This window comes from Hyperolius riggenbachi, chromosome 6 (assembly GCF_040937935.1).
Source record: "Hyperolius riggenbachi isolate aHypRig1 chromosome 6, aHypRig1.pri, whole genome shotgun sequence".
Classification (NCBI taxonomy): Eukaryota; Metazoa; Chordata; class Amphibia; order Anura; family Hyperoliidae; genus Hyperolius; species Hyperolius riggenbachi.
Window position 1 is genome coordinate 65868043 of NC_090651.1, and position 12267 is coordinate 65880309.

Genomic DNA, 12267 nt, shown 5'->3' on the forward strand with positions numbered 1-12267 from the left:
TGGGGTAGAGTGGGCGGGGCATCTACCCACGTGTGATGACATGTAAGCATCGGGAAAAGAAAATTACCGACAGGTAAGAACAATTTTCTGTTACTTCAGTTCCACTTTAATTGATGGTTTAATAAAATTTAGTCAGTTAAGCACATTGTGCAGTAGAAAAATACCTACATTAACACAGATCTGTACATCTGCCTTGAAAGAGGGACAAATAAGGACGAAAGAGGGACAGATGAATTTGGTTCCTTAAGGGGGACTGTCCCTCCAAAAAGGGACAGTTGGGAGCTATGATTATATAGTGAAGTAATAGCCTACAACCAATAGTAGCTGAGCAGCATCAGTCATTCTATTCACTTTAGCTGAAAACAGCTGCCTAGCCAAACATATGACCAAATGTCAACACTGGAATTATACACCTAATTCCGCCATGCTTGTATTTGTTCTCAGCTTTACAACAAGGTAACCATGTTCCGAATCCAAATGATTCCTACACAGAAGCAACGTTTTTGAAAGCCAATTAAATTCTTTCTGGATTATGGCAAGAAACCTGAGCATAATCAATAGGAAGGTATACAAACTTCAGCCATCTACTGTACCACATAGCAGGGCTGTCAATTCACAGCTGCGCATTGCTGTCAGGAAGACACCTTTATCATCATCAATTTAGAGAAGTGACACTGCCCTGGAACTAGCATGAAGCAGGAAATGCCAGCTTATTTTACAGCTTAAATGGAACCTGAAGCGAGAGCGATATGGAGGCAGCCATATTTATTTCATTTCAAACAGTACCAGTTGCCTGGCAGCCCTGCTAATCATTCTGGCATCAGCAGAGTTTGAATCACACACCTGAAACAAGCATGTAGCTAATCTTGACAGATTTTTGTCAGAAACATCTTTATGCTTGTTCAGAGTTTTATGGCTAAAAGTCTTCGAGGTAGAGGATCAGCAAGAGAGCCAGGCAACTGGTGTTATTCAAAATAGAATAAACATGTCAGCCTCTGTGTCCCCCTCACTTCACGTTCCCTTTAATTACACTGACACATAGGGGGACACAGTAAACAAACAATCATTACATATTACACTGGCCATTAGGGGGACACAGGAACAGCCAATCATTACACAGTGACAGGCCACATAGGGGAACACAGGCAGGTGACATGGGAACAGCCAATCATTACACTGACTACATAGGGGGACACAGATACAGCGGCTGTTCCTCTGTCCCTCTATGTGGTCAGTGTAAACTTTAATGTTTTGCCTGGAAACAGAATCACTTTAAAAGCAGTCAGGATGCTTCTGACATTAGTTGTACAGAAGATATTGCGCCCAGCACAGTCAGTCCCTGCACACTCACCTGTGTGCCTCTGGCTCTCCTAAGTGTGCAACATCTCTGTACAGCCCATTCACTCTGACTGCTGCCTGTCCTCTCTCTACCTGAAGGTGAGGGTGGGGCCTGGCAGCAGGAAGGGTACAAAGGTGGCAGGGCTGGTTAAAGTGTAACTTCCCTGTGGGAGCCTTGGTGAAGGGGGAGGGGTTGGCTGTGTTTCTGGACTATGCTTCCTCGTTTTACCTGCACGGACAGAACAAGAATATTCATGTCATAGTTTATTCAGACAATAATTGTGGCTGATATTTTCCCAGCGACCACCAGGGGGGCGAACGTGCCAAGCTTCACCAGGGGAAGAATGTTACAGCAACACCAACCAGCCACTGAGAAATGTTGATTATCGTGTTACAATAGCACCTCTCAAGAGATGGGATATATTATGCTGGGATTGGGAATACACAATGCGTTTCTTAGGCAGATAGATGGTTTGATAGATAATTTCCAACATGTCCAATCTCACTTTCAATCGTTTTACAGTTCAATTTCTGATAGAAGTGAATGGCCCTAAGGGCCCTTTTCCACCATAGCGTTTGCGATTGCTGAATTGCAAAATCGCAAACCGCTAGTGATTTTCAAATCACTACGGTTTGCTTTTTAACATAGGAATCGCGGTAGGTCATTTCCACTACCGCGATTCGTTTTTTACTTAATTGCGATCGCAAGGGAAACAAATTTTAAAAAAAGTAGCTATAAAATCTGTAACAATGTATGCTTTGTTTCCACAAGTATTCCTGTTTATTCGTAGCAGTAGCTTGAATAGTTAACAAATTTTTTACCCAGTACAATGCAGGCACTCAGTGGCAGAGCTCATTGTTGTCTGTTCCTTCTTAAACTTGCTGTTGTCATTTAGGCCCCGTTCACACTTCACGCGTTTGTTTGCGGATTTTAGCAACGCGTGTTGGTGTGCGTTTTTGAAGGTACAAAATCAATTGTTTTCTATGTGCCTCGTTCACATCTATGCATTTTAATCGTACGCGTGTAATGCGTTTTTTGTGCGTCTACATTGACATGCATTACCATGTGTTCGTTCGCGCGACGCACACACATGCATGCAACTATGCGTTTCAAACACGCGTACGTTTGAAACGCATAGATGTGAACGAGGCACATAGAAAACAATTGATTTTTTATGTACCTTCAAAAACGCACACCACACGCGTTGCTAAAATCCGCAAACAAACGCGTGAAGTGTGAACGGGGCAGTGAGAAGAATTTGGAAGCTTCCATATTTACTTCCTAAGACCCGTTTCACGTTTTTTTCAAAAAAAATTTCACGCATTTTTTTTGCGAAAACCAGCTGTACGGATCCGGCCATCTGGATGCTTGAAAACGGTCCATTTTTACAGCCAGTGTGCTGTAAAACGTCCGTTTTCCATAGGTTCCTATTGTGCTGCAAAACCTTTTGTTTCTGTTGTGTGAAATGGTCCGGAAAATTGGGTCCTGCTGCATTTTTTACGGCTGGTTCCGTTGGCAAATGCTAATGTGAACCGGGCCTAACACCTGATCTGCATATACTTGTTCAGGTTGTAGGGCTAAAAGTATTAGAGGCAGAGAATCAGCAGGATAGTAAGGCAACTGGTATTGTTTAAAAGGAAATAAATATGGCAGCCTCCATATCCTTCTTGTTAAAGTTGCCCTTTAAATCTCTATTATAGCCAAATTTACTTAAAGGGATGCTTAAAGGGGAACTGAAGAGAGAGGTATATGGAGGCTGTTATGTTTATTTCCTTTTAATCAATACCAGTTGCCTGGCAGCCCTGCTGGTCTATTTATCTGCAGTAGTATCTGAACCAGAAACAATTATGCAGCTAGTCTTGTCAGATCAGACTTATAAGTCTGAACCACTGAAACACCTGATCTGCTGCATGCTTGTTCAGGGGCTGTGGCTAATAGTATTAGAGGCAGAGGATCAGCAGGGCTGCCAGGCAACTGGTATTGTCTAAAAGGAAATAAACATGACAGCCTCCATATACCTCTCTCTTCAGTTCCCCTTTAAGGGAGTTAAGGGAGAAAAAAAATGTTGATTGTTATCGACCTGGGACTTCTTCTAGCCCTTCACCCCACAGTCTTTCAGGTTCCTCGCTGCCCTCCCAGTCTGCTCTGTTTTGATGCTGTGACCCCAGTTAAAGATGGCAACTGGCTCAGTCTGCAACCTAGCTGCCCACCTCCTTTATCTTGCTCTAATTCTCAGGAGCATTCTGTGTCTGCACAGTTGCAAGTTTAACAAACTGAGCAGGTGCAGAATGCTCCTGTAAATGTGAGTGCGATTAAGGAGGTGCACACGGTCAGGACAGCGCATAGGGTGCTAGCAACACAGCTGTGCGGCCTGCAATGCCAGTGCGGGACCTGAGAGACTGCGAGGGGGGGGGGGGGGTGATGGAAGAAGCACCAGTAAAGTACCGGTAATTGTCAACTTTTCTCCTCCATTTAAAATTCCCTTTAACTTCATGTTTCCAATTTGCTTTTGTAACAGTGACCAGATTGCTTTGCTTTATGTGCATGTAAGGCACAGACATTCCACAGTGATTCAGAAACTGACAGATAAGAGTGTCAGTTGGCTTACAGTTGATGGATTAATGCAGGTGTAGAAACAAATAACAAAGCTTTTTCATCCTGTGCAGTGCAGCTAATTAATATTGCAGTAAGGTGGTTGTTTCTGGACATTGTCATAGTAACACCTCTTACTTCTAACAAAGTTCTGTTGCTAAGAGGTTATTTACACTACGCTCGGTGCTCTACTGGTAAAAAAGTTCTTCCTAAAAAAAGGGGGGAAAAAAATCTATAAACAGGTTTCCCTGTCTTCCACGATTTATAGATGATATAACCAGACAGACTGTTGCAGTTAAAGGCCATTGAGCACAATGGGTACAGATACTGTATTTGCAGTGCGTATATCAAAAAAGGGCGCCTGGAAAAAAGGGCGCGGGGTGTAGCCGAAATTATAAGTTTGAATGCAAAACCGTATTTTTCGTTTAAGAGGTTATAAACGATAATTTAGTGCTAAATACGTTAAATAAACGGAAATGAAATGGCAAAATACCGTCTATAACAGTAAACGAATTCTGAAATGAAACGTCAAATAGCGTCTATAGCAAAAACGATATTTACACTTGTATTAAGCATAGTACTAGAATGGTAGGTTTTACAGGTATTTTACTACAATTATACCTAACTTTAGGGTCACAGATATCTCTCCTTATCCCTATCCCTCACACCTAGACCCCCCTTTGTGTAAATACACATAATGTAATAGATTGTATATATTACATATATTGTACTATAACTATACCTAACCTTACTCTCACACAGAGCCCTCCCTGTACCTATCCCTAACCCCTAGACCCCCCTGGTGGTGCCTAAACCTAAGACTCCCCTGGTGGTGCCTAAAACTAAGACCCCCTGTTGGTGCCTAAACCTAAGACTCCCCTGGTGGTGCCTAAACCTAAGACCCCCCTGTTGGTGCCTAAACCTAAGACCTAAGACCCCCCTGGTGGTGCCTAAACCTAAGACCCCCCTGTTGGTGCCTAAACCTAAGACTCCCCTGGTGGTGCCTAAACCTAAGACCCCCCTGTTGGTGCCTAAACCTAAGACTCCCCTTCTGGTGCCTAAACCTAAGACCCCCCTGGTGGTGCCTAAACCTAAGACCCCCTGGTGGTGCCTAAACCTAAGACTCCCCTGGTGGTGCCTAAAACTAACCACCCCCCTGGTGGTGTATATTGCACTGTATGTATACCTAACCCTCCCTGTACCTATCCCTAATCCCTAGACCCCCCTGGTGGTGCATAAACCTAAGACTCCCCTGGTGGTGCCTAAACCTAAGACCCCCCTTCTGGTGCCTAAACCTAAGACCCCCCTGGTGGTGCCTAAAACTAACCACCACCCTGGTCCTAACCCTCCCTGTACCTATCCCTAACCCCTAGACCCCCTAGTAATGCCTAAACCTAACCATCCCCACTGCACAAAACACGCTAAACACATATAAACAATAATATATTTAATCCTTAAAATACTTCACTCCAAATAACATGAATAAAATAATTTATATATTTGTAATAGAATAACTAGCCTTAAAATCACGTAGAAATCTTAAAATAACAGTAATTTGTAATAGAATAACTAGCCTTAAAATCACGTAGAAATCTTAAAATAACAGTAATATTTAAAGCGATATTTTAGTAACTATAATCAACGCATTAGAAGTGTAAAAACAAAGTTAATACCATAAGCGATGTATTTCTAATACAATCAGCTTTAGAAACGTTATTTAAGCATCATACATATGAAAACGAATTTTAAATGATAAAAGAAGTGTAAACGAAATTTTAGGTGTTATAGTTTTATAAGCGCATTTTTAAAACGAAAAAACTAGTTAAAACCCATATAAGCGAAATTTACAAACGAAAAAATAAGTATAATACAAAGTCTAAACGAACTTGTAAACGATATTTCTTATAAACTTTATCCTGTAAACGAAAACCTTTGTTAACACGATCCCTGTAACCGCTATTTCTCGTGCGCCCTTTTTTCCTGTCGGGCGCCGAATAGCCGATATTTTGCATTGCAGTCTAGGGCGGCGCCCTTTTTGTCCACTATCCCTGTGCGCCCTTTTTTACTAGTTCCATTTGTAGTGGCGTAGCAATAGGTAGCGACTGCATCGAGGCCCTTGGGCCAGAGGGGCCCCGGAGGGTCCTCCCTCTATCACAGTATTAGCTCTCTATTGGTCGTATGCTCATAATAAACACCTCTATAGATGCTTTGAATAGTAGTAATCCTTAACACACTGTTATCCATCCCCTTCTTGCAACTCTGACACGGTGGTTGTCCTTGGAAGGTTTTGGTGCGCCGTATCAGTGTTGCCAACTCATCCCTTTAAATACGGACGCTTATGAATTATACATGTCTTGTGGCTAGTTAGATGCAGTTTAGGCACTGATTATGTGTGAGAAGCCCCAGATCCTGTATAACTTAGATGTGTCAGTATTTAAAGGGATGAGTTGGCAACCCTGCGCCGTATCAATTGTTATGTATAGAGTGCTTGGGGTAGCCCCATGTAAAACATGCACTGGGGCCCAGAGCTCCTTAGCTACGCCACTGTGTATTTGTTTAAGAATCCCATCAAGTGAGTTACGAGGGCATCTTTAGGCCTCCTCCTCTTCCTTAGTGTCAGGCAGACCGCAGAGTCAGACAGAGGGCTTGATTCACTAAACAGTGATAACTCAACTATCACACCTTATCAAAGTTATCACACCTCATCAAAGTTAACACGCCTTGTTAGACTAGCATAGCGAGCGCTATGAACCTGCAGGGGCTCAGAGCAGGACGAGTGCCATTACCAATTAGCAGGCATACGTTTGTAGTGCTCGCTATGCTACTCTGATAAGGCGTGTTAACTTTTATAAGGTGTGATATCTTTGATAAGATGTGATATCTTTGATAAGGTGTGATATTTGAGTTATCACGGTTTAGTGAATCAAGCCCAATGAGTGACAGTGTGCAGCTGGCCAGGAGATGGATATACTGTACCTGATCCCTGGTCTTCCATGGAAGGAAGAAGACAGAAGCGCTGCACTAGTACGCAAGAGAGGTGTGGGACTAGGAATCAGGCATGTCCAACTCCTGGCCAGCTGCACACTGTCACTCACTGTCTCTGGGCGTGTGCTTGGGTTCTAAAGTGTGGCCTGGCTGCCAGATGAGAGGGAAGGGGGATGCCCCACATCATCTCAAATCCCAGCAAAGCCCCTGTTACCAACCCACAGGACCCACCACCAGCAAAACTGTCATGAAGCCCGGGATTCATTTACTCCCAGCATCACTGCCCACCCCAGTGTGCACACACAGAAACACACACCTTTACCTCCCGTCACTTTTTTTCAGAGTAGTGCAACAATGTAGTGTAATAGTTACCTGCCCCAGTGCTGCATCAGGTCTCCTCTGTTCTTCCTGACAGCTGCACACTGTATTCTTGCATACTGACGACGCGTGCATGAAAAAAGGGCGACATGAAAAAAGGGCCCGACTTGATAACGAAATGGCGCCGATGGATAACGAAATCTAATAACGACAAGCATAGTTGTCAAACTTGATTAACGATAAATACCGTTGTTAAAACAGATGGGAATTAATAACCAAATACGTGACCGCCACACGCATAACCACACACACAGTAGAAAGGCACAATCAGGCACTGAACTTGTAACACAAGTTACACTGCAGACTCTCTCTAGGCTATGAGCGTTGGCTTAGTACAGCAGAATTCAAACTTATTAAATAAATATTTAATATTCCAAAAAGTGGAACAGTGCAGACAAGAATATATACAAAAGATTTACAAAACAAAGTAAAAATCACAACGATAAAAGTTACAAAGATACACACGACAGTTTGCTTAAAATAATATGGGAATAAACGTTACCAGCATATAGATCTGAGCTTTGTTGCGAGGAGAACGCAGTTCTAGTCAGACCAGGATAGTCATAGCGTCTTGCTATCTCCAAAGAAATACAACTCCGATCCTCCTAGCTAATGTTTTATAGCAAAATTTGTGGCCTGGGGCCACTCAAATGTCCAGATCCAGGAATAATCCAATTTCCTCAGGTGTGACAGCGCATCCTTGCTGGCCAGAGTTTCCTGTTAGCCTTTGAAGTTCCCAGACTCAGTTAGTCGGGATTGTATATTTGGTCAACAGGTAGCTGTTTACATGAATACAAAGTTCAAAGCAATGCAACACCTTTTCAGGATGCAGGACAAAAGCGGAGGTTGTTATCTAATTACCTCTTTCCTTGCTGGGGCCACAGGTTACAGGTAACAAACACATCTGAGACAGTATTTCCAAGCAGATCAAAGGTAAGGAGATGGCTGCTATTGGCCTAAGTAGCCATCTCCTAATTAGAGGCTAGGTAGACAGTTCATAATTGAATGTCTAGGTCCATTTGCCTATCCAACGTAATTGATCTATTCAGTATTCAATGCAGACAATCGTAGCTTTTCCTGCTGGACACTCAATGCAGAGTTAATTAACATTTGCATACAGGAACTCCATGAAGCCAGCTGCCAGAGTGGCCGCTTAACATACATACACCTAGCAAAGATACACAGCAGATAGAAAACTGAAAAATATGGCTTCCATGCGATACAATATGGCTGCTATGTTATGCATATTACTGTACATATCATCATCACCACATAGATCCTCACACTAACACCCCCCCCGGTGGTGCCTAACCCTAACCACCCCAGTGGTGCCAAAACCTAACCACCCCCGGTGGTGCCTAACCCTAACCCCGTCAGTGGTGTCTAACCCTAACCCCCCCAGTGGTGCCTAGACCTAACCACCCCCAGTGGTGCCTAACCCTAACCCCCTCGGTGGTGCCTAACCCTAACCACCCCCGGTGGTGCCTAACCCCCCAGTGGTGCCTAACCCTAACTCCCCTTCCCCCCCGGTAGTGCCTAACCCTAACCCCCCCGCCTGGTGATGCCTAACCCTAACCACTCCCTCTGCAAAAACACCCTTTTCCACATAGAAATGATAATATCTTTGATAACATAAAATCTGTACATACAAACTAAATAATATGACAAAAACTATAGCGTTGCAAGCTTCTAAAACGATAACATACTTCAAAAACTTTAATGTTCTAATGTTGTTAACAATATTTATCGCGGCGCCCTTTTTTCTGCTTTTTTTGCCGTATTAATAATAATTGCATTAAAATCTATGGCGGCGCCCTTTACGCCCACCCTTAGCTGGCGCCCTTTTTTCCTGCTACCCTGCTGAATCTTGATCACATGACATGCATTGGGAGCCGGAAGTATGAAACATAGAGCACAGCCTTATGCCTGGTACACACCATTCAATTTCCCATTAGATCGACAAGTCGAATCAATCATTTCTGAAATGTCCGATCTGATTTCCGATCGTTTTTCTGACCGATTTAGTACAGAAGTGATCAGAAGTGACCGGTGGGAAATTATTAATTCGACCTGTTGATCTGAACGAGAATTGCATGGTGTGTAGCAGGCATTAGGGAGGCCTAATAATACAATGGGCTTGATTCACAAAGCAGTGATAACTGTTATCATGGCTGTGAAAAAGTGGTTTGAGCGCGTTTTAGCGCATTTCCATGTGAAAACCGGTAATCGCGCGCAGAAATTTAATTTTTTGCACGTTATTGCACGAACGTGAATTTTTGCGCGCGATATCCGTTTTCATGCTAAATTTCATGCAAAGCACTTTTCACAGCGTGATAACAGTTGTCACTGCTTTGTGAATCAAGCCCAATGTGTGGTGTAAGAACAACACAATAAGTATAATAAAATACTGGGATTGAGATCAAGTGAGCGTTGGCTTAGTACAGCAGAATTCAAACTTATTAAATAAATATTTAATATTCCAAAAAGTGGAACAGTGCAGACAAGAATATATACAAAAGATTTACAAAACAAAGTAAAAATCACAACGATAAATGTTACAAAGATACACACGACAGTTTGCTTAAAATAATATGGGAATAAACGTTACCAGCATATAGATCTGAGCTTTGTTGCGAGGAGAACGCAGTTCTAGTCAGACCAGGATAGTCATAGCGTCTTGCTATCTCCAAAGAAATACAACTCCGATCCTCCTAGCTAATGTTTTATAGCAAAATTTGTGGCCTGGGGCCACTCAAATGTCCAGATCCAGGAATAATCCAATTTCCTCAGGTGTGACAGCGCATCCTTGCTGGCCAGAGTTTCCTGTTAGCCTTTGAAGTTCCCAGACTCAGTTAGTCGGGATTGTATATTTGGTCAACAGGTAGCTGTTTACATGAATACAAAGTTCAAAGCAATGCAACACCTTTTCAGGATGCAGGACAAAAGCGGAGGTTGTTATCTAATTACCTCTTTCCTTGCTGGGGCCACAGGTTACAGGTAACAAACACATCTGAGACAGTATTTCCAAGCAGATCAAAGGTAAGGAGATGGCTGCTATTGGCCTAAGTAGCCATCTCCTAATTAGAGGCTAGGTAGACAGTTCATAATTGAATGTCTAGGTCCATTTGCCTATCCAACGTAATTGATCTATTCAGTATTCAATGCAGACAATCGTAGCTTTTCCTGCTGGACACTCAATGCAGAGTTAATTAACATTTGCATACAGGAACTCCATGAAGCCAGCTGCCAGAGTGGCCGCTTAACATACATACACCTAGCAAAGATACACAGCAGATAGAAAACTGAAAAATATGGCTTCCATGCGATACAATATGGCTGCTATGTTATGCATATTACTGTACATATCATCATCACCACATAGATCCTCACACTAACAACCCCCCCGGTGGTGCCTAACCCTAACCACCCCAGTGGTGCCAAAACCTAACCACCCCCGGTGGTGCCTAACCCTAACCCCCTCAGTGGTGTCTAACCCTAACCCCCCCAGTGGTGCCTAGACCTAACCACCCCCAGTGGTGCCTAACCCTAACCCCCTCGGTGGTGCCTAACCCTAACCACCCCCGGTGGTGCCTAACCCCCCAGTGGTGCCTAACCCTAACTCCCCTTCCCCACCCGGTAGTGCCTAACCCTAACCCCCCCGCCTGGTGATGCCTAACCCTAACCACTCCCTCTGCAAAAACACCCTTTTCCACATAGAAATGATAATATCTTTGATAACATAAAATCTGTACATACAAACTAAATAATATGACAAAAACTATAGCGTTGCAAGCTTCTAAAACGATAACATACTTCAAAAACTTTAATGTTCTAATGTTGTTAACAATATTTATCGCGGCGCCCTTTTTTCTGCTTTTTTTGCCGTATTAATAATAATTGCATTAAAATCTATGGCGGCGCCCTTTTCGCCCACCCTTAGCTGGCGCCCTTTTTTCCTGCTACCCTGCTGAATCTTGATCACATGACATGCATTGGGAGCCGGAAGTATGAAACATAGAGCACAGCCTTATGCCTGGTACACACCATTCAATTTCCCATTAGATCGACAAGTCGAATCAATCATTTCTGAAATGTCCGATCTGATTTCCGATCGTTTTTCTGACCGATTTAGTACAGAAGTGATCAGAAGTGACCGGTGGGAAATTATTAATTCGACCTGTTGATCTGAACGAGAATTGCATGGTGTGTAGCAGGCATTAGGGAGGCCTAATAATACAATGGGCTTTATTCACAAAGCAGTGATAACTGTTATCGCGGCTGTGAAAAAGTGGTTTGAGCGCGTTTTAGCGCATTTCCATGTGAAAACCGGTAATCGCGCGCAGAAATTTAATTTTTCGCACGTTATTGCACGAACGTGAATTTTTGCGCGCGATATCCGTTTTCATGCTAAATTTCATGAAAAGCACTTTTCACAGCGTGATAACAGTTGTCACTGCTTTGTGAATCAAGCCCAATGTGTGGTGTAAGAACAACGCAATAAGTATAATAAAATACGGGATTGAGATTTTGGGTCCAGAGATAGAGAAACGTGGGCGTTTGCTCTGATTAAACTGAACTGGGTTTTAAGCTAGAAAACACCTAAGGGCCCTTGTCCACTAGCCGCAATCCGCTTAAACAAGCAGATTGTCGGCGTTTGCCAATCGCTAATGCACTGTGATTTGCATTTAAATCGCGGTGCACTTTTTCCATTCTTGCATTATGTTTTTTTCCCCGAGCGCAATCGTAGTGCTGTGCGATTATTGCCACGATTGCGTTTTGCTCCTGTCAGCAAACGTTGCAATCACGTTGAGTGGAAAAATAAGCTTTTGCAAGCGCAAATGCATTTGCAATTGCATTTGCAAGTGGAAAAGGGGCCTTATTGTTGAATGACACAGAATAAAAATAAAGAAAGGAGGTTCTGCAGGTTTTGCAGGTTTGATGACAGGAACGGTTTACTGTCTACACAATTGTCA

General features: G+C 43.1%; 1 protein-coding gene across 1 annotated transcript in view; it reads right to left on the reverse strand.

Moving 5' to 3' along the window:
- Positions 1 to 1431, reverse strand: part of C6H1orf210 (chromosome 6 C1orf210 homolog) — a 43899-nt gene extending 42468 nt beyond the window's left edge. Inside the window, exon 1 of the mRNA XM_068242509.1 lies at positions 1352 to 1431. The gene's annotated coding sequence lies outside the window, so the exon portion shown is untranslated. The remainder of the gene's footprint in view (positions 1 to 1351) is intronic.
- Positions 1432 to 12267: the final 10836 nt, after the last annotated feature.